General features: G+C 35.1%; 1 long non-coding RNA gene across 2 annotated transcripts in view; it reads right to left on the reverse strand.

Moving 5' to 3' along the window:
• Positions 1-18,908, reverse strand: part of LOC140623083 (uncharacterized) — a 252,763-nt gene that overhangs the window by 82,944 nt on the left and 150,911 nt on the right. The gene's annotated exons all lie outside the window — the stretch shown is intronic.

The following is an 18,908-nucleotide window of genomic DNA, read 5'->3' on the forward strand; positions in this document are numbered from 1 at the left end:
ATTTATTTAACACACACAAAGAGAGAGAGAGAGAGCACAAGCAAGGGGTGTGGCAGGCAGAGGGAGAGGGAGAAGCAGGCTCCCCACTGAGCAGGAAACCAGATGCAGAGCTGGGTCCCCAGGCCCCTGGGATCATGACCTGAGCTAAGACAGACACTTAACCAACTGAGTCACCCAGGTGCCCCTACACCTTCTTTTCGAGTCTCTTTACATCTGCTACTAACATAGGCATTATTCTCAGTGTAATGATGAGGAAATCAAGGCTCAGAGAGGTTAGGTAATTTGCCTAAATGACACAGCTAATGAGTGGGCAGGACTAACACGAAATCCCTCTTTGACATGACACCAAAACATATGTTTTTCCTTTGTGCTCTGCTGTTTCAGCACAGACACTCTCCAAGAATTCAATGCAGGCATTTGTGTAATATTCTGAAACATGCTGGGTATAGATGAAAGAGGAGCAAGTGCCACAAAAATGTGGGGACAGTATAAGATGATTTGACTTTTAAGGCAGCTGTGCTATGGTACAGAAAGCTTTTCAATTCATACTTGTTAGTATTTCCATGTAATAGCTTTTATAACACTACTCTGTTGAGAAGGCAGATAAAAAGGGCCTCTTTTTGTGTATGTGGAGTAAAATAAAATGCCTTGGAGTTGAGTGGATATAACACAGAAGAGGCGTGATGCACTATTAAACACTGGACTTGGTGATTAAACAAAATGAATCCTTCCCCCCCCCCACCCCCCCCCTTTATAAACTAGTGAGCAGACTGGTAACCTGATAAACTGGAAACCCCCACTCTCCATCTTCTTTCTTTTAAAGCAGGAAAAAAGGAAGAAAAACAAACAGTCTTTATAAATAAATTAAAATTCTAACTAAAAAGCTAATTATAAGTGTATTTGTTTTGTTGGAGGTAAGGCACATCTATTATCATAAAGATAATTAACTCAGTCTGACAGATCTAATAAAAGGACAAGTTTAGCACTGGCTTAGCCGGAAGCCGAAGGCAAGCAATTTTTATAATTACTAGTTATTGTAACTGGGCTCAGAGAAAATGGTCTGTGATATTTAAACAGTAATGTTAATTTGCATTTAGACCTGCCCTTTTTTTCCCATGAAAGAATAAGTAAAAGACTGGATTAAGTACAAGAACCCTCAATAACTAAAATATTTTTAAATATATAAAAGCATTGAGGATGAAAGCCTCTTCGTCTATAAACTCAAAAATTTCTCAGAACTGATAATGAACGTGCTTACAAGGTAAGTGTTTTAATGATTATCAAACAATTAAATAACTTATCCCAACTTTCTAATGCGTAAGAGGGGTCTATCCAATCTTCGACGCTGGGGGTAAAGCCATTGTGTCATGACCCTCTTTCGTTCTCCCATTTGTAGATACGCATGGCCGTGCCAACCATTGGCTAGCTCTTGAATTGATGACATTAAAAATAATAATTAAGTAAAGAGCACCGCAAATAGGGAACAGAGAACGCCAACTGTGTAACCCATGACTTGCAGTGTTAGAAAGATGAGCAAATAACAGGTCAGATAGCATGTGAAGGAGATGAATGATTTCCACTGTTATGTGGCAGCTGCCCTTAACTAAAGCTTGTCTCAACATTTCACACCAAACTCCTTCCCGGAGCAAAACAAATCAACCTTTTTAAGAGTAGAAGTTACTCTTTAACGGCTCCTATAATAAAGGCTGTAGAAATAAGTAATAACCAGTGTCAGAAAATAAGTTCATAACACTAAGAAAAGCACTTTAAGGTAAAAATACCTGTTAGTCAAGGACACATTTTATTATGTTCTACAAAATATGGTGATAGAATCAGCCCATTACATTTGGTAAATATGTTGTATAATTTCACCATATAATGCCCCGTCCGTGCTTCTGTTAATCAAGGTGAATATTTAACCCAACAGCCTAACTAATTGCATGACCAATACTTTTTTTTTTTTTTTTTTTTAACGCTGACAAATTACATGGCAAATGGTCTTTTCCCTTGCATTCTCAGGGTAAGAGTGGCTTCTGGTTTATTTCTTCACATTCTCCTTGGCTTTCCTCCTCCTCCTCCTCCTCCTCCTCCTCCTCCTCCTCCTCCTCCTCTTCCTCCTCCTCCTCCTCCTCCTCCTCTTCCTCCTCCTCCTCCTCCTCCTCCTCCTCTTCCTCCTCCTCCTCTTTCTCCTCCTCCTCCTCCTCCTTCTTCTTTTTCTTCTTCTTTTTTCAGTTTTCTGAGATTTTATAATCAGGAAAGCCAATATGACATCATGTCCTGTTTTCACCTTTGCACTAAAGAATTATAGTCTCAAATGAGGGAAAAAAGCAAAACGGCAATCCCATAAGGGAAGACACCTCTCCTACATTGATTGGCATAGCAACATTCTTCTCTAGAATGTTCTTCACTAGAAATCTGCATTTCTAGTGATTTCTCCATCAGTTCCCACTTCTAACCTACTCTAGCCTCATGTAGTTACTATATCATATTCTTATTACATGGCTTCATCGTACACTCTCAACTAATACTCATTAATGGAACAGACATGGAAATAGATACTCTTTATTAAGGAAAAAAAGAGGAGAAGAAAAGACGGTAGATAGTTTCTCAAGGTCTTCCAGTCTGTGGTTTGAAACCAACATAGAATCAGGCACCTATAGTATAATATGGGATATGCAACTGGGCATAAGTACAGGCAGCTATGGGGACAAGCGCCACTTAAACAAAATTTACAAACAGAAAGTTGATCTAGGTGAAAAAATCCTAAAAGCTGGACAGAGCCAAGATACTTCCTGGAGGATGAGCCGACCAAAATGACCTAGTAGACATACTTGCAAAGTCCGTGAGCCAAAAGAGAATGAAATTATTCATAGAAACCTTGCCACTGTTTAGTTATTCTTCAATATTAGCCCTGTCCAACTCTGTTTGACTCATGTTAACATTAGACAGATAATCTGAGCTATTTTACGTATTTGTATGCTTCTCTGCCATTTTTTTTCCTTTTGATTCTAAGTTTTTAAAAATCAAGGACCATTTCCATTATCTCAGTAACAGAACAAAACTTCACAAGCACCGAGAAGCTGTTGAATGCCTGGTACTGAGATATTAGGGTACTAGGAATTTAAAATCCTGAAACATTCCATACCACGGAGAGGATATTTCCTCAGGCGAACAATTCATATTCTCAGCAGCCTCCCACACTGCCCCAGTGTGGTAGGTTTGAAGCATCAGAAATGAAGTCTTTAACGCTTCTATAGTAGTAGGGTTGTAGGTCTTCAAACTCATGGGTTTTCAAGTAATTTCCCTTTATCCAGATGTCTGCAGTGGACAAACTGGAATTGATTCTACATTTTTTTTTCAAGGTCCCATTCCAGGTCATTGCGGAGAATATACCAGTGGCAACAGAGCTTGAAAGATGGGGGAAAAAACTGACGGAATTGGTCTCCAACCTTTCTCCACATATGGGTGGGCAGAGCACATGCTTCATTTCTTATGATTGCCAGGGGTCACTGTGTAAAGGCAGGGGTCATCTGCCTGAAATTGAAACCAAATTGACTATTATTTATACAGTCCCAGGTAGGAGTACATAGCTTTATACAGTAGGGGAAAGTTGTTCAGAGACAAGAGGTGGAAAATGAGCAGCAAGTGTCCACATCCTTGTCCTGCAAGGACAGAATAATAAAGAACAAATGAAATAAAATGACATGGAGTAGGGAGGAGGTCACAGTAAGCAGAACACTTCACTGGAGGGGTGCAGCTGGAATCCTTTGTTTTGCAAAATGTGAAGACAGTATTGTTGGTGTGAAGGATCCTCAGGTTGCTTCAGGACAGGGTGTGGCACTCGGAGGAGAGCTTGTCTCCTTCCTTACCTGAGAGTGGAAAGATCAGCAGGATGGAGATGGGAAGGCTCAGATAGAAGGAAGGGAAAAGAGATAGATTGCACACAGGTCCTGACTTTGAAAGACTATGCTTTTTTTTCCTTCATTTTTTCCCTCTCTTTCTCTTTTTTTGTCACATTTCCACTGAATGGAAATGATTGACTAAGATCTTAAACACAGAATCAGCAAAACAGCAATATGACTTAAAATGAGTATCTTCTCTCAGAATTTCCTCTTAGAAATTCATTTGTGAGTGTATTGGCCAGGAGGAGGAATCTGGAAGGGCATGAGCCTCACTGAAATTTTACTGAAGCCAGTTCATCCTCATTTTCACTGCAGTATAATTGGCGAGACTCTCAGGAAAGAGGTTTGATTGTTTTAAGTGTGATTCATTAGTGGATCAGTCACAGGAGGTGGGGCAACACTGCCTACTTTAAGTGTTATACAAAGGCTGTGCATTTTTATTATTATCCATAATTTCTCACACAACAGGCCTGTTATACAAAGCTGCTCAGAATTAGTGTGCAATTCCTCCTCAGCTTCTGATGCAGGTCAGCTTGTGGGTCTTAAAAGATTGACTGTGGCCCTTTAAAAACACTCTCTGTGTTGTGGGGTGTAATTAATCACAGCAACAGAAGCAAAATATATTGTTTCCTTGCTGAGAATAGCATGTTTTCTTTGCTTATGAATTGATCCCTTAAACATTCCTCATGGGAATATATTTTTCCCTTCTAATACAAACCAGCTTTAAACTACAGATGTGCTAATCTATCTGTTAGGAAGTTCCAGGGTTCATTGATTTGTGGGACGCATAGGTATTCATCTACTTTAGATGGAAACCTGAAAGAAGGGACAATTAATTAAGTCATCCTGCAGTTATTTTTCAAAACTATAATACAAGCAGTGACGGGGAAAACCCCCCAAGGCTTTAGAGTTTGAATTTGGTTTGAATAAGCCTCTGAACTTTTGCAAATTGGGGTGATTTGAGGAAAAATAAAGGTATTGTGTTTTGCATTAGGGAATGCATACCCTGTACCTCTCATACGGGGTTTAGCACATTCAGCCTTCAGTCTGAGGGGCATGTGTGGTGATGTGAATCTTATTGCATGTCTGTGGGGTATATGATCTTCCCTATATGAGCACAAGGGTCTTTAGAAAGAGACTGTTTCCTGTACCACTCTTCATTTTGCTCAGTGCCCCAGTACGTGTCATGGCATGCAAGTTATCCATATCTTTTACATCTTCAATAAAACATTAATTTGTTTATTCACTTTTACCCAAACACTAATTGAACATCTACTAGGCATCATCCCTAGATTCAGAGAACTCACAATTAGCAGAGACCCATCGTTATTTAGGGATACGCAAATCCCACTTTCTCATATCTCTTCTGGTTCTATAAACCAATGAGCTTTGGGAGGAAACATTACCATAAATACGTAATCTACCCTATGCCCCAAATCCTTTTGGAAGTAGGCAGGACATAAATATAAAACAGAGGAGGCTGTTCATAGAATTATCCATGAAATATTCAACTCAACTAAAATACATTGACCATCTATAAAATGCAAAGGGCAAAGCTAAGTCTGTTGATAGCATACCTACTAGAGATTTCAAAAATGCAGCAAGAAATATTTTTCAAATATGCATATTTAATTACATCCATTAACCAAGTTAGAAACATTCAGTGAAGTCCCAAGTCCTTAACATTGCTAATGTGGCCTTCATGTGCTAGCTTCTTCTCTTTGGCCTCCCATCTTCAGTTTCCCGCGGTCTCTCTATATGCCAGGCATTCTGAGTGAGCCCCGGTTCCTTGAGGTGCCAAGTTCTCTCTCACCTCTAGACCTTCACATACACTGTTGGTTTGCCTGGAACTTTCTCCTCTGCCACCCTATTCCCTAGCACCTCCCCACTTAACCTTCAGGCCTCTATTTAAACCTTGCTCTTTCTCTAAGCTATTCCTTGTTTCTAGATCTGAATTTGTGTTTGGAGGCCAGAACATCATGTATTTCTACTATCTTAATATCTAATGCATATGGATTTTTGTTCAGAGTTTGCCTTCTCTGGTAGATTGTGAGTTCCATGCAGGCAGAAGCCTGTAGCATAGAGCCCGGCACTTAACATGCACTTAGTAAATACTTGTTGAATGAATGAATAGAGAATCATATACTCTATAGCCAAATTTCAACAGTATTTGATAAAAAAATATATTTAACACTACACATTCATTTGAGAGTTTCTATTGTTGAGAAAATTCTTCGGGATTTCTCAGTAACTGTGGTTATTGGTTTCAATGGAAGGAGTCATTTTGCTGCAGACACGGTGAAATAATAAAAGAAATTTCTACCTTCATGAAAAAAGAAACCTTTGATATTATTTTATTCATCAACATAAAAGTATTTCAAATATGAAGTTATTTCTAATATCTCAACTCTCTCAGAACCATCTCAAAGAACAGAAGAAAAAATATTGTCTTGCCCTTACCAAATATCAAAAACATAGTTATTTGTTGTTACTATTTTCAGGTAACAGGTGGTAGGTGATTTAAAATATTGGTTGAGGCAAGAATGTGCTTTTTGCTTGGTTTGTCATAGTGGGAGGGGCAGAAAAAATATGTAATGGATTCAGCAATAAAGACCAATATCAAACTCTGGCTCCCTAACTTTCAAATTATGGGCAAATCATTTCAATTGTCAGGGCCTCTCTTTTTTCTTATTTGAAAAATGGCAATAATATCATGTATTTCAAAACACTCATGCAACAAATTTTTATTTAGCAATTACTCTAATTTTAGGTACTATTCCAGATTCTTGAAATAAATCAGATATAAATCAAATAAATCAAAATCCTAACAAAGAATTTATATTTTAGGGACTGTTCAGGAAAGCCCTTTCTGAATGGTGAAATACTACATAAATGCCACATTTTTTTTTATTCTTTCTGTTTTGTTTTGTTTTTTTGCCAACTTTGTTAACTTTCATTCCTGATTCTTGTGACTTTAAAAATTTAGTTTTATGAATGAGACCTAAAGGAAATTACACCGTGATGTTTAATGCTAACACTGTCCTGATGCCTAGAGACACTAAATCCATCACCAAATAATTTATCTAAAGTCATCAAAAACACAAAGCCTGAAATGAGCCATGATTAGTTGGTGTATATTTGTGGAAAATTCAGAGTAGTTTGATGTTAGCACAAAATACAAGTGATGTGCTTTTTTTAGATGGTAAGTTATCAATACGTGTCCACTGTTAATGAACTTGATGCCTCCACTCAATATTCTGTTTATAATTCTATTCACTCATGGCAAAATCAAAAGAAAGCAAGTTATATAGCATAATAAATTAAGAAAGAAAATTTAAGCCTAGAGTACCCTATTTCACTTTCAGAAACAAAGGTATTTTGGAAAGCAATGTGTTATATTACAAAAGAACAAGGGCTGCTGACACTTCTTATGTTCAAATCCTAACCATCCACATGTTGTGACTTTGGATGTGTTGTTTTACTTCCTCAGATCTCATTTTCTCCATCAGCAAAAAGAAGTTGGAAAACAGTAGGATGTGCTAAGAAAAATTAGTTGTTTGTATTATTATTGTTGTTGATGTTGATGGTTTTATAGTACAAAATACAAAGTATTCTCACTCTCAGTGTATTTTGAATATGCTGTGTCATATTTTGAATAATGCTTGCAGTTCAGGAATCTTACAGGGGAAAGGGTCTATTAAGACCCAGTCACACGAGTCTCCCTACCTCATGTGAATCACTGTCTATGGTCTTTATTAAATGAAACTTACAAAAAGGGCTCCCAACTCCTGAGGGGTGGCTGTAACCTGTGCCAGCAGATCATGATTGAGGATAGATATTCCAAAGAAGAGACATTTGAAAAATAGAAGTCTCAAAATGTCCCCAAGAGAGCAATCATGGCTCTTTATGGGACCTTAATAGTTCTTTTTTTTTTTTCATAGTTCACACTTCATTCTTAGAGGATAAAGATTAGAGAAGGTTGAGGAAAAGAAAGAAAAGGGGAGAGAATGGAGAGATTTTGCTCTTATAAAATTAATTATTTTTTCTTATGAAAGTAATATGTGTTTGTTATAACTTGCAAAACAATGTAACAATGTGTCAATAGAAAAACCACTAGCACCACATCCCCACCCACTTATCATGTCTTTCTTATTTCCCTGAGATGGGCATTCCCTGAGATGGACTGTATTCTTCTACTCCTTTCTCTGAATTCATACAAAGGTACCTATACACTTTTATATATGGGAATATCTGTTGCCATTGTTTGTAATTATGAACATGGGATCATAAAATTATATATATACGCATATATATATATATATATATATATGCGTATATATATATAAAAACACAAACACTGGAGCATACCTGCCCACATCAGATACTATGGAATGGATCTAACTCATAAGAAATGCAAAATATCCCATAGTACAGAGTTGGCCACAAGTAACATTTCTCTATTGATAAATTTTCAGGTTGCTTCCAGGCTTTTATATTGTTATTTACTTTGTTTGTTTTACCACTATACTATAGCAATGAAAATCCATGTTCATGTATATACACCAATAATTTTATTCCTGTAGCATAAATTCCTCAAAAAGAGATGCAGGGCCTAAGAGTATGTATCTTTCTAGTTGTAAAAGATAATGGAAACATTTAAAAATTTAAAAAAAAAAAGATAATGGAAGATTATTCACCCCTGGTGGCTCAGCAGTTGAGTATCTGCCTTTGGCTCAGGTCATGATCCTAGAGTCCTGGGATCGAGTCCTGAATCAGGCTCTGTGTGGGGAGTCTGCTTCTCCCTCTGCCTGTGTGTCTGCCTCTCTCTCTGTGTCTCTCATGAATAAATAAATAAAATCTTAAAAAAAAGATTATTCACCCCAAAATTCTGTAATAGGTCAAGCTCCAGTCAGAAATGTATAAAAGGATGTTTGCCCATATGCTTGTAAGTCTTGGCCAACCCAATAGGTGAAACAGAGCATCGCATTGTTAACTTAATTTGCATTGTCCTGACTGTTTAGTTTACTTTTTTGTTTTTTCATAAGTCTCTTTCACCATTTGTATATGATATTTTTAAAATTTACCTAATTGGACCCTCTGATTATTTTAAAGGTATTTTTAGAGATAATTCCAGAAGCACAGAAAGATTGCAAATATAATACAGACAGTTGCTGTATGTAGGCTTCTGCTAACATCTTACATAGGCACTGAACTTCAGTACTATACTCAGCTAACCCAAAGACTTATTTGTATTTTCTCAGTTTTCCCACTAGTATGGTTTTTCCATTCAAGGATCTAATGCAGGATTCCACATTTAGTTGTCACATTCTTAGTCCCCTTCAGTCTGTGACAGTTCCAAAGTCTTTCCATAACCTTGACACATTGAAGAATATGGTCATTTATATTGGACAATGTTCCTCCATTTGGTTTTATCTGATAATATCCCATGATTTAATTGGGATCTTGTATTTTGGGAAATAATATCCAAGAAATGATGTGTTTTTCACAGTGCATCATTTCAGAGGTTATATTGTGTTGATATGCCTTAGGATCAATGCTAACATTGTTTACTCATTCAAGGTTGTATCTGCTAGGATTCTTAAGTTACTATTTTTAGTTTGTAAGCTCTAAATATTCTGAGGTGAATAACTGGAGACAATGCATATATCCTACTTTTGCTACTAATTTTCAGAATCATTGAAAATAATGCTTGTGGCAATTACTGTTGGTGTGTCCTAATAGAGTAATTTTCTTTCTCTCATTCCCTCAACATTTACTAATGTAATTATTCTGTAAGGAAAAGTTGATCCTCTCCCTCATCGATTTTTATACTCAATTATTTATACCAGTATGGAATCTTTGATAATTATTTTAACCTTTTAATTTTAATTCAGTACTATCAATGACTTTGTTATCAAATTGTTTGAACTTTGGGCATGCAGAGCTCATTCAGGTTGCCACATGTGGACTTTGGCATGCCCGCATATGTTTCAATATTGCAAGATACTAAGCATATCTTGCATTTTTCCTATTTTATCCCTATAATTCACTAGTATTTCAAGGTCCCTGTTTGCTTTGTGTGTGTGTGTGTGTGTGTGTGTGTGTGTGTGTGTGTTTAATGGAGAATGGTATTTAGAAAATACTATTAAATGGTATTTAGAAACCAAGATGTGAGCAGTAGGTGTGCTCAGTACTGCTGGGTATGTCATCACTTTTAGTCTAGAAAATATATGCATATATACTCCCTCAGGTATATATGCAAACATCATTTATTTTCATTTGCATATATATTTACAAAAAAGTGTGTCCCTAGTGATTCAGTTGATTCCAACACAGTACCACAGAGCTCATTCTATCCCTTTCATCTTAATTTTATTTTATTCCTTCAACTAAAGAAAAGGTTTCTCATTATCTACATTGTATCTGCTCATTGGTTAAACCTTAATTTACAAATAGAATAGTTTCATATGGGCTTATCTATATCCTTGTGAGAAAGAAACTTACGAATAAAAGCACAATACCTGTGTACAATCATTTTTGTCTTTAGCCCTGTAGTATCCACTCAAAACATTATTACCAGCATCCTTAGATAGCCTCCCCACCAACCCCTTAAGTGTGATGATGTGATTCATATGTAATACACCTGGATTTGCTTGTTTCCATCTGCATTTCATCTTCCTTCTGCATCCTGGCTGATTTAATTACATAGAGTCAAATTCATTCTTGGTTGATACAGTTTTGTGGGCTTTGACAAAGGTAGATCCAGCACCACACCTCCATGAAAACAGTTTTATCATCTTCAAAATTCCCTCATGATAGCCCTTCCCACATCAAAAACCATGTCATCTGCAAACAAAGTTCTACATATCCCTTCTCTATCTGTATACCTCTTTTTTGTCTTATTGCATTAGCTGGGACTCCTGCTACACTGCCAAATAGGAAGAGAGAGAAAGAGAGAGTTGTTCCTAGTACAGTTCCTGCTTTTACTGGGAAAGAATCTTTCTCATCACTAAGTATGATGTTAACTGTAGGTTTTTTGCAAGTGTTCTTTATCAAGTTGAAGAAGTGCTCCTCCATTCCCAGTTTGCTGAAAATTTTTGTTTTGAATGGGTCTGGATCCTGTTGAAAACTCATCTGTGATGGATTACATTAATTGATTTTCAAATGTTGAATCAGCCTTGTATACCTAGAATATATGCTTGTAAGGTATAATTATTTTTATATATTTTTATGTATTATTATTGTAGTCTACTTGATAATATTCTCTGAGTATTTTTGAATTGATATCCATGAAAGTTATTGGTCCATAGCTTCCCTTTCTTGTTACGTCTTTCTCAGGTTTTGGTATAAGGGAAATGCTGGTCTCATAGAGTTAGGAAGTAATCTCTCTGCTTCTGTTTTTCTGGAAGAAGTTGTAGAGAATTGAAAGAACTTCTTTCTAAAATGCTGGTTGAATCCACCAGTGATCCTATCTGGCCTTGAGCATTCTGTTCTGGAAGGTTTTATTTATTTATTTGTGAGAGACACAGAGAGAGCTTTTGTTTTCCTTGATTTTCTCTATCAATTTCCTATTTTCAATTTCATTGATTTCTACTCTGATTTTTATTATTTCTTTTCTTCTTCTTCCTTTGGACTTAATTTACTCTTCTTCTTTCTTAATGTTTGCTCTTTTAATGTGATCTTAGTTTCCTAAGGTGGAAAAACTTATATGACTGATTTTAGATCTTGCTTATTTTCTAATGTACACATTCAAAGCTATAAATTCCCTTCTAAACACTGCTTTTGCTGCATCACACAAAAACTTGATAGGTTGTATGTTAATTTCTTTTTAGCTTAAAATATTTTAAAATTTCTTGTTAGAGTTCTTTGACATATGTTATTTAATTTCCATGCATTTAGGTGTCTTACAGCTTTCTGTTATTGATTTCTAGTTTTCTGAGACTATACTTTACATGATTTCCATTCTTTTAAATTTATTAAGGTGTATTTTATGGCACAGAATATTGTCTATCTTGGTGGATGTTTCATGTGAACTTAAGAAGAATGTGTACTCTGCTCTTGTTGAATAAAGTTTTCTATAAATGTCAATTAGATCTAGCTGATGGATGCTGCTGCTCAGTTCAACTATGTCCTTACTGATTTTCTGCCTGTTGTATCTGTCAATTACCTTAAGAGGGATGTTGAAATCTCCAACTACAAGAGTGAATTTGTCTATTTCTTCTTGCATTTCTATCTCGTTTTTGTTTGTTTGTTTGTTTGTTTAAGGTATTTTAGTGATCTTCTGTTAGGTGCACACATACTAAGAATTGTTATGTCTTAGAGAATTAAACCTTTTATCATTATGTAATGTTCCAATACATCCCTGGTAATTATTCATGTTCTAGAGTTTGTCTGAAATTAATATAGCTGCTCTAGGTTTCTTTTGCCAAGAATCAACATGATGTATTTTCCATTACTTTTAAATTATCTGTGTTTTTATATTTAAAGTGGGTTTTGTGTAGACAACAAATAGTTGGGCATTATTCCTTTAAACAGTCTGACAATCTTTATCTTTTAATTGGTATATTTAGACCATTGATGTTTAGAGTGACTTTGATATAGTTGGATTCATATATACTATATATTTTTATTGCTCTCTTTTCTTTGCCTTTTGTTCTTCCTTCCTTTCTTCCCTCCTTTTCTCCCTCATTCCTTTTCTTTCCTTCGTTCCTGACTTTTTTCCTTTCTCTTTCTCCTCCTCATTTCCCTTCTTCTGTCTTCCATTCCTTTTCAGACTTCTCTGGTATTAATTAAGCATTTTATATTATTCCATTTTCTCTTATCTCTTACTTAAGTTATACTTTTTCTTTTATGTTTAAGTGGTTGCCTTAGAGTTTGAAGTATACATTTCCAACCTACCAAATCCATTTTCAAATAAAACTAGATCATTTTACAAGTAGTACAAACACCTTATAATGAAGTAATCCTGATTCTCCTCTCCTGTTCCTTAGAACATTGCTATCATTCATTTCATTTTTCCATAAACTATAATAATTAGATTACTGCTATTATTTTGACCAAACTGTTATGTGCTACATCAACCTAAGAGTAAGAGAAACAAAAGGTTTTATTTTACCTTTATTTTTTCCTTTTCTAATACTGTTTCTTTTTAAATGTAGATTTGGTTTTCTGATCTATATAATTTTTCTTGTCTCTGAAGAATTTATTTTAGCAATTTTGCAAAGCAAAAGGTCTACTGGTGAAAAAAAACCCACAACTTTTATTTGTCTGAGAAAGTATTTCTCCTTTGGAAGGATAATTTCAATGGATAAAGAATTCTAGACTGATGGGGCTTTTGTTTTTGTTTTGTTTTTTTTTTTTTCTTTACTTTTAACATTTTAAATACTTCAGTCCACTCTCTTTTTGTTTATTTGGTTTCTGAAGAGACATTTTATTAATTCTTACCCTTGCCCATCACAGGGTAAAGTGGCTTTCTTCTCTGGCTTCTTTTAAGATTTTCTCTTTGTCTTTGATTTTTGGGTTTTATGTTTTTTTGTTTTTGTATTTGTTCTGTTTGGTGTTCTCTGAGTTTCCTGGATATGTGGGGGTTTGGTATCTATCATTGACATTAATTTTAGAAAATTAACCATCATTATTATTTCAAACATTTCTTCTATTTGGTTCCTTCTTTCTTCTCATTCTATCATTCCATTACATGTGTGTCTGCCTTTGTCATTGTCTCACAGGTTTTGTATACCCTGTTCCACCTTTTTCATTTTTTTCTTTGCATTTTGGTTTTGGAAGTTTCTATTGATATTTTTTTTTAGGTTCATGGGTTTCTTCTTTTTTTTAAAGATTTTATTTATTTATCCATGAGAGATACATACACAGAGAGAGGGAGATAAAGAGAGAGGGAGGGAGGCAGAGACACAGGCAGAGGGATAAGCAGGCTCCATGCAGGGAACCTGACACAGGACTCGATCCCAGGACTCCAGTATCACACCCTGGGCCAAAGGCAGATGCCAAACCGCTGAGTCACCTAGGGATCCCCCATGGGTTTCTTCTTTAACTCATCTAGTCTGTTAATAAACCTATCAAAGCCATTCTTCATTTCCTTCAGTGTTATTATTTCTAGTTTTTCTTTTTGTTACCTTCTTAGAGTTTCCATCTCCTGATTACTTTATCGGTCTGTTTTTGCATATTGTCCACTTTCCCCATGAGAGTTCTTAGCATAGTTCTTAATCATAGTTTTAAATTGTTGTTCTGATGATTCCAAAATTATTGTCACATCTGGGACTGGTTATTAGCCTTGCTCTTTCTCTTCAAACTGTATTGTCTTTTGGTATGTTTGTAATTTTTAACTGTAAATTAGATGTGATATGCTGGGTAAAGGTAAAGTAAGCATGAGGGGTTATGTTTATATGACTAGGAGACTACATTTACTGTTTTACCTATAGTTGTCAGAGGCTAAACTTTCCTCTAATGTCTTTATTTTTATTCTCCCTGTTGTCTTTGTGTTTCCCTAAAGATATCTATATCTATCTATCTATCTATCTATCTATCTATCTAATCTATCATCTATCTATCTATCTATCTATCTATCTATCTATCATCTGTCATCTATCTTTAAGTAATGTCTTCAGTATAAAATTCTTTCCATCGTATCCCTTTTTTATTTATCAATGTGGTGGTAAGCTTTGGGTGGAACTGTTCTGAAGTCCTATGACTGGGTCTGTCTTTTAGTCAACCTGTGCCTATGGGCTGTGAACTTTACAAATGCTTCCCGGTCTTCCTTAACCCTGGATAGGACAGGATATTTATTGGGGCCTAGAACTGAGTACTTTCCTTCCATTAGGTCAGTTAGCCTCTGGTAAAATAATTTTCCTTGTGGGATGGTCTTACTAAGAAGAACAAAATATTCTGGATATATTTCAAAAGGACCACTTTTGCCCTCCCAGTGCCAGAAGCACAAGGAGATTTTTCACTGACCTTCACTGTGCCAATCTGGTAGGGCTCCTGGAGGTAAAATTCATGGAAGTGTAGGAGAATCCCTAACACAAGGTCTCCTAGAAGTATACAAATATCAAATTTATCCACATAGAGTTTCCAGCAATTTGTTAGAGTTTAAGTTTTCCTACCCTGACTGATCTTAATAGCAATTTTTCTCCTGCTTCATGGGCTTCTGCTCCATTAAGCTGGGATTCTTTGAAACCACGTCGGTCTTCAATTTTCAGGACAGCAGTGTTCCCTGTGACCTTAATTCTCTGATGAACCTACAAAGAGTTATTTCAACTTATTTTGTTTTTGTTGTTTTTGTTGTTGTTGTTGTTGTTTGAGACAAGAGTTATGACTTCCATGCTCCTTATATTCTCAGATCAGAAACTGGGAGTCCCATCAACAGTTTGCTTTTTAATTTCAAATTCCTTTTGTTCACTGCTAGAACATAGAAATAGATTTGATTTTTAGGCTTTGACTTTGTTTCTATAACCACATTAGCCTCTAGGAGTGTGTTTGTAGTTTATTGGGGATTTTAAATGTAGACAACCATGATGTCTGCAATACTGCTATCTTTCAAATCTAAATGACTTTTATTTCTTTTTCTTGCTTTATTGCCCAGGCTAGAACACCTAGCACAATGGGGAATATAAAAACATCTTTGGCATGTTCCCCTATGTTGGTGTGGGGAGGGAATTTCAATTTTTCACCATTATTAAGTATGATGTTAGCTGCATTTTTTCCCTCTGGTTGGTTTTAGTTGTTTTGGCTTTGTATAGCTGTTCTCTATCAAGTTAAGATAGATTCCTTATCTTCCAAGTTTGCTAGAAGTTTTTAAAATCAGGAATAGCTATTGGATTTTCTGAAATGTTTTTCTTCATTGGGATAATTAAATGATTTTTCTTTATTCATCAGTTAATATAAAAAAGTACATAATTAATTTTTGAATTATGAACCAGCATTCTTGGGATAAACCCCACTTTTTCATGATAAATCTTTTTTATATGCTTCTAGATTCAAGTTGGTTAATATTTTTCTTGAGGCTTTTTTTAATTCATAAATGATACTGTTCTATACTTTTCACAATACCTTTATCTGGTTTTGGTAATAAAGTAATGCTTATATTGCCTCATAAAATGAGTTGGGAAGTGCTCCCTCATATTATCTAGAATCATTTTGCAGAAATTTTTTTCTTAAATATTTGGTAAAGTCATAAGAGAAAACATCTGGAACTGGATTTTACTTTTTTGAAAATTTAACTATGAATTCAATTTATTTGATATATGATTAATGCATTATGTATTTTTCCTTGAGTTTTGGTTGTTTGTGTTTTTCAGGAATTGATACATTACCCCTAAGTTGCAACTTTATAGGAATATAGTTATTTATATTATCTCTTTTGTTATTCTGTTTTACTTCATTATTTTATTGTAATGTCCATTTATAGTATGTCCTATTAATATCTGTCATGTCTATGTTGTGAGCTTTTAGTTTTGTTCCTTTAATTATATTAATGTCTCTAGGGTCTGTAGTGATATCCTTTCTTTTAATGTTGACATGGTAAATTATGTCTTCACACTTACTTCCTTCATCTGTCTGGCTAGAGGTTTATTAATTTTATTAATTGTTCATTTTTTTATCTGATGTTTTTCTATTTTTTTTTTAAAGATTTATTTATTTATTCATAAGAGACACAGAGTCAGAGACACAGGCAGAGGGAGAAGCAGGCTCCATGCAGGGAGCCTGATGTGAGACTCAATCCCGGGACTCCAGGATCACGCCTGGGCTGAAAGTGGTGCTTAACCCCTGAGCCACCGGGGCTGCCCTGTTTTTCTATTTTTATTATTATTTATATTTATTATTTAATCTTCTGCTTGCTTTGGGTTTAGTTTGTTCTTTAGTTTCATTTTCTACTTACAGTTATTTGAAACTTATTCAGTTCTAAGAATTAACCCACAGGTTTAACAGTGAACACTGCTATTGATGCATCCCACAAATTCAGATACGTTGTATTTTTATTTTTATTCAGTCTAAAATATTTTTTTCAATATTTCTTGAGACCTCCTATTTGAGTCATCGATTACTTAGACACGAGTTGTTTAATTTCCAAGTACTTGGAGATTTTCCAGCTATCTTTTTGTTATTTACTTCTACTTTCATTCCATTATGGTGAATGAACATACTTCATATTATTTCTAATATTTAAATTTGTCAAGATTTGTTTTATGGCCCAGAATATGGCCTGTCTTAATGAATAGACCAGGTACATTTGAAAGTCAAATGTATTCTAAACTTGTTGAGCGAAATTTTTTATAAAAGTGAAATAGAGCTATTGGTTATAGGGTAATTTGTATCTTTTATATCTTTATTTTCTCTTTTTGAATTTTTCTATTTTTCCTTATAGTTCTATGTTTTTCACTATGTGCTTTAGCACTCTGCTGAGTACATATGTGTTTAAAAATTTTATGTGTTTTGAGATCCCTGGGTGGCGCAGCGGTTTAGCGCCTGCCTTTGGCCCAGGGCGCGATTCTGGAGACCCGGAATCGAATCCCACGTCGGGCTCCCTGCATGGAGCCTGCTTCTCCCTCTGCCTGTGTCTCTGCCTCTCTCTCTCTCTCTCTCTGTGTGACTATCATAAATAAATAAATAAAAGTTTAAAAAAAATTATGTGTTTTTGAAAAATTGTCTATGTCATAATTTATGACATAATTATATAGTATTCCTCTTTTTCCAGAATAATATTTCTTATTCTGAAGTCTGCTTTATCTGATATTAATCCAGCTATTTTCTTTTGGGTGTTTGCATGATACAATTTTCTCCATATTTTTACTTTTAATGTACTTATATTTAAAATTGGTTTAAGCAAAGATCCTCCTAAATTTTTCTAATACTGTTACAGTTTTATATTTTCAGTGAAATTTTAAACCTAATCTTTATTCCAAAATAGTGTAAGAGCGCAGTCTTCCTTTGTTGTCTTTCAGATGGATAGCAAATTTCAGCAGCACTATTTTTTATGAAAATCATTCTTTTCCCCAATGAGTTTAAGTAGCGCTCTTCTTGTATATTGATTGCTTATATATACTTAAAGTTATTTTTTGAGTTCTTTTTTTTTATTTTTAAGTTTTTATTTATTTATGAGAGACAGAGAGAGAGAGAGAGGCGGAGACAGGCAGAGGGAGAAGCAGGCTCAATGCAGGGAGCCTGACGTGGGACTCAGTCCTGGGTGCCCAGGATCAGGCCCTGGGCTGAAGGCGGCGCTAAACTGCTGAGCCGCTTGGGCTGCCCTTTTTTGAGTTCTCTTATCTAGTTTCATTGATATATCCTATATCTTTTCCTAGATATTCTATCATTAAACTTTTAAAATGTCCCAGGAAATAATTCTACACTTTCTCTTTATAAGAAAATCCACTGTTTGAGAAGCTTATGGCCAGAAAAATCCAATATCAGAATTTCTCACATTTTTACCCAAAATCATTCAATTGTAAGCTACTTATCTCTTTTCAAAGCTGTAATAATCTGTTTACTTTTACCTGAATAGAAAGAGTTTTGCAGGAAAAAAATGTTGTTAGTTTTAATAATCATATGCCCATATTACCCTGAAAGGAAAAAAAAAAAAAAAGTAAAACAGTTGTGTATGCAATAATTCTGCTAGTTTCTATTTCTTCTTTCAAATTTCAATTATGAAGTCTGATTTTTATCTTGATCTAATTATTTTAGGAACCAGAGTTATAATATGCATTCATATGCAGTTAACTTTATTCAGTGCTGGGATAGCCTATAAAGCTTTTAAAAACATCTCTATTGTATTCAGCCAAGTTCTAGGTTCTTTGGAGATACAAAGTCATATACAACACATAATGATTTTGGTATTTTTGCAATCTAGTTAGGTGATCTAACATAGACAGTGGCATTTATCAGTAATATAAGACAGTAAATGTCAAGTGTTCAATGAGTGATTTAATTTATAAGTGCTTGGGTGGGGAGGTGCTCAGAAGGAACTAATATTTAAGGAGCCATGAACCTTTAACACAT

The sequence above is a fragment of the Canis lupus genome, chromosome 2, assembly GCF_048164855.1.
Source record: "Canis lupus baileyi chromosome 2, mCanLup2.hap1, whole genome shotgun sequence".
NCBI classification, from domain to species: domain Eukaryota; kingdom Metazoa; phylum Chordata; class Mammalia; order Carnivora; family Canidae; genus Canis; species Canis lupus.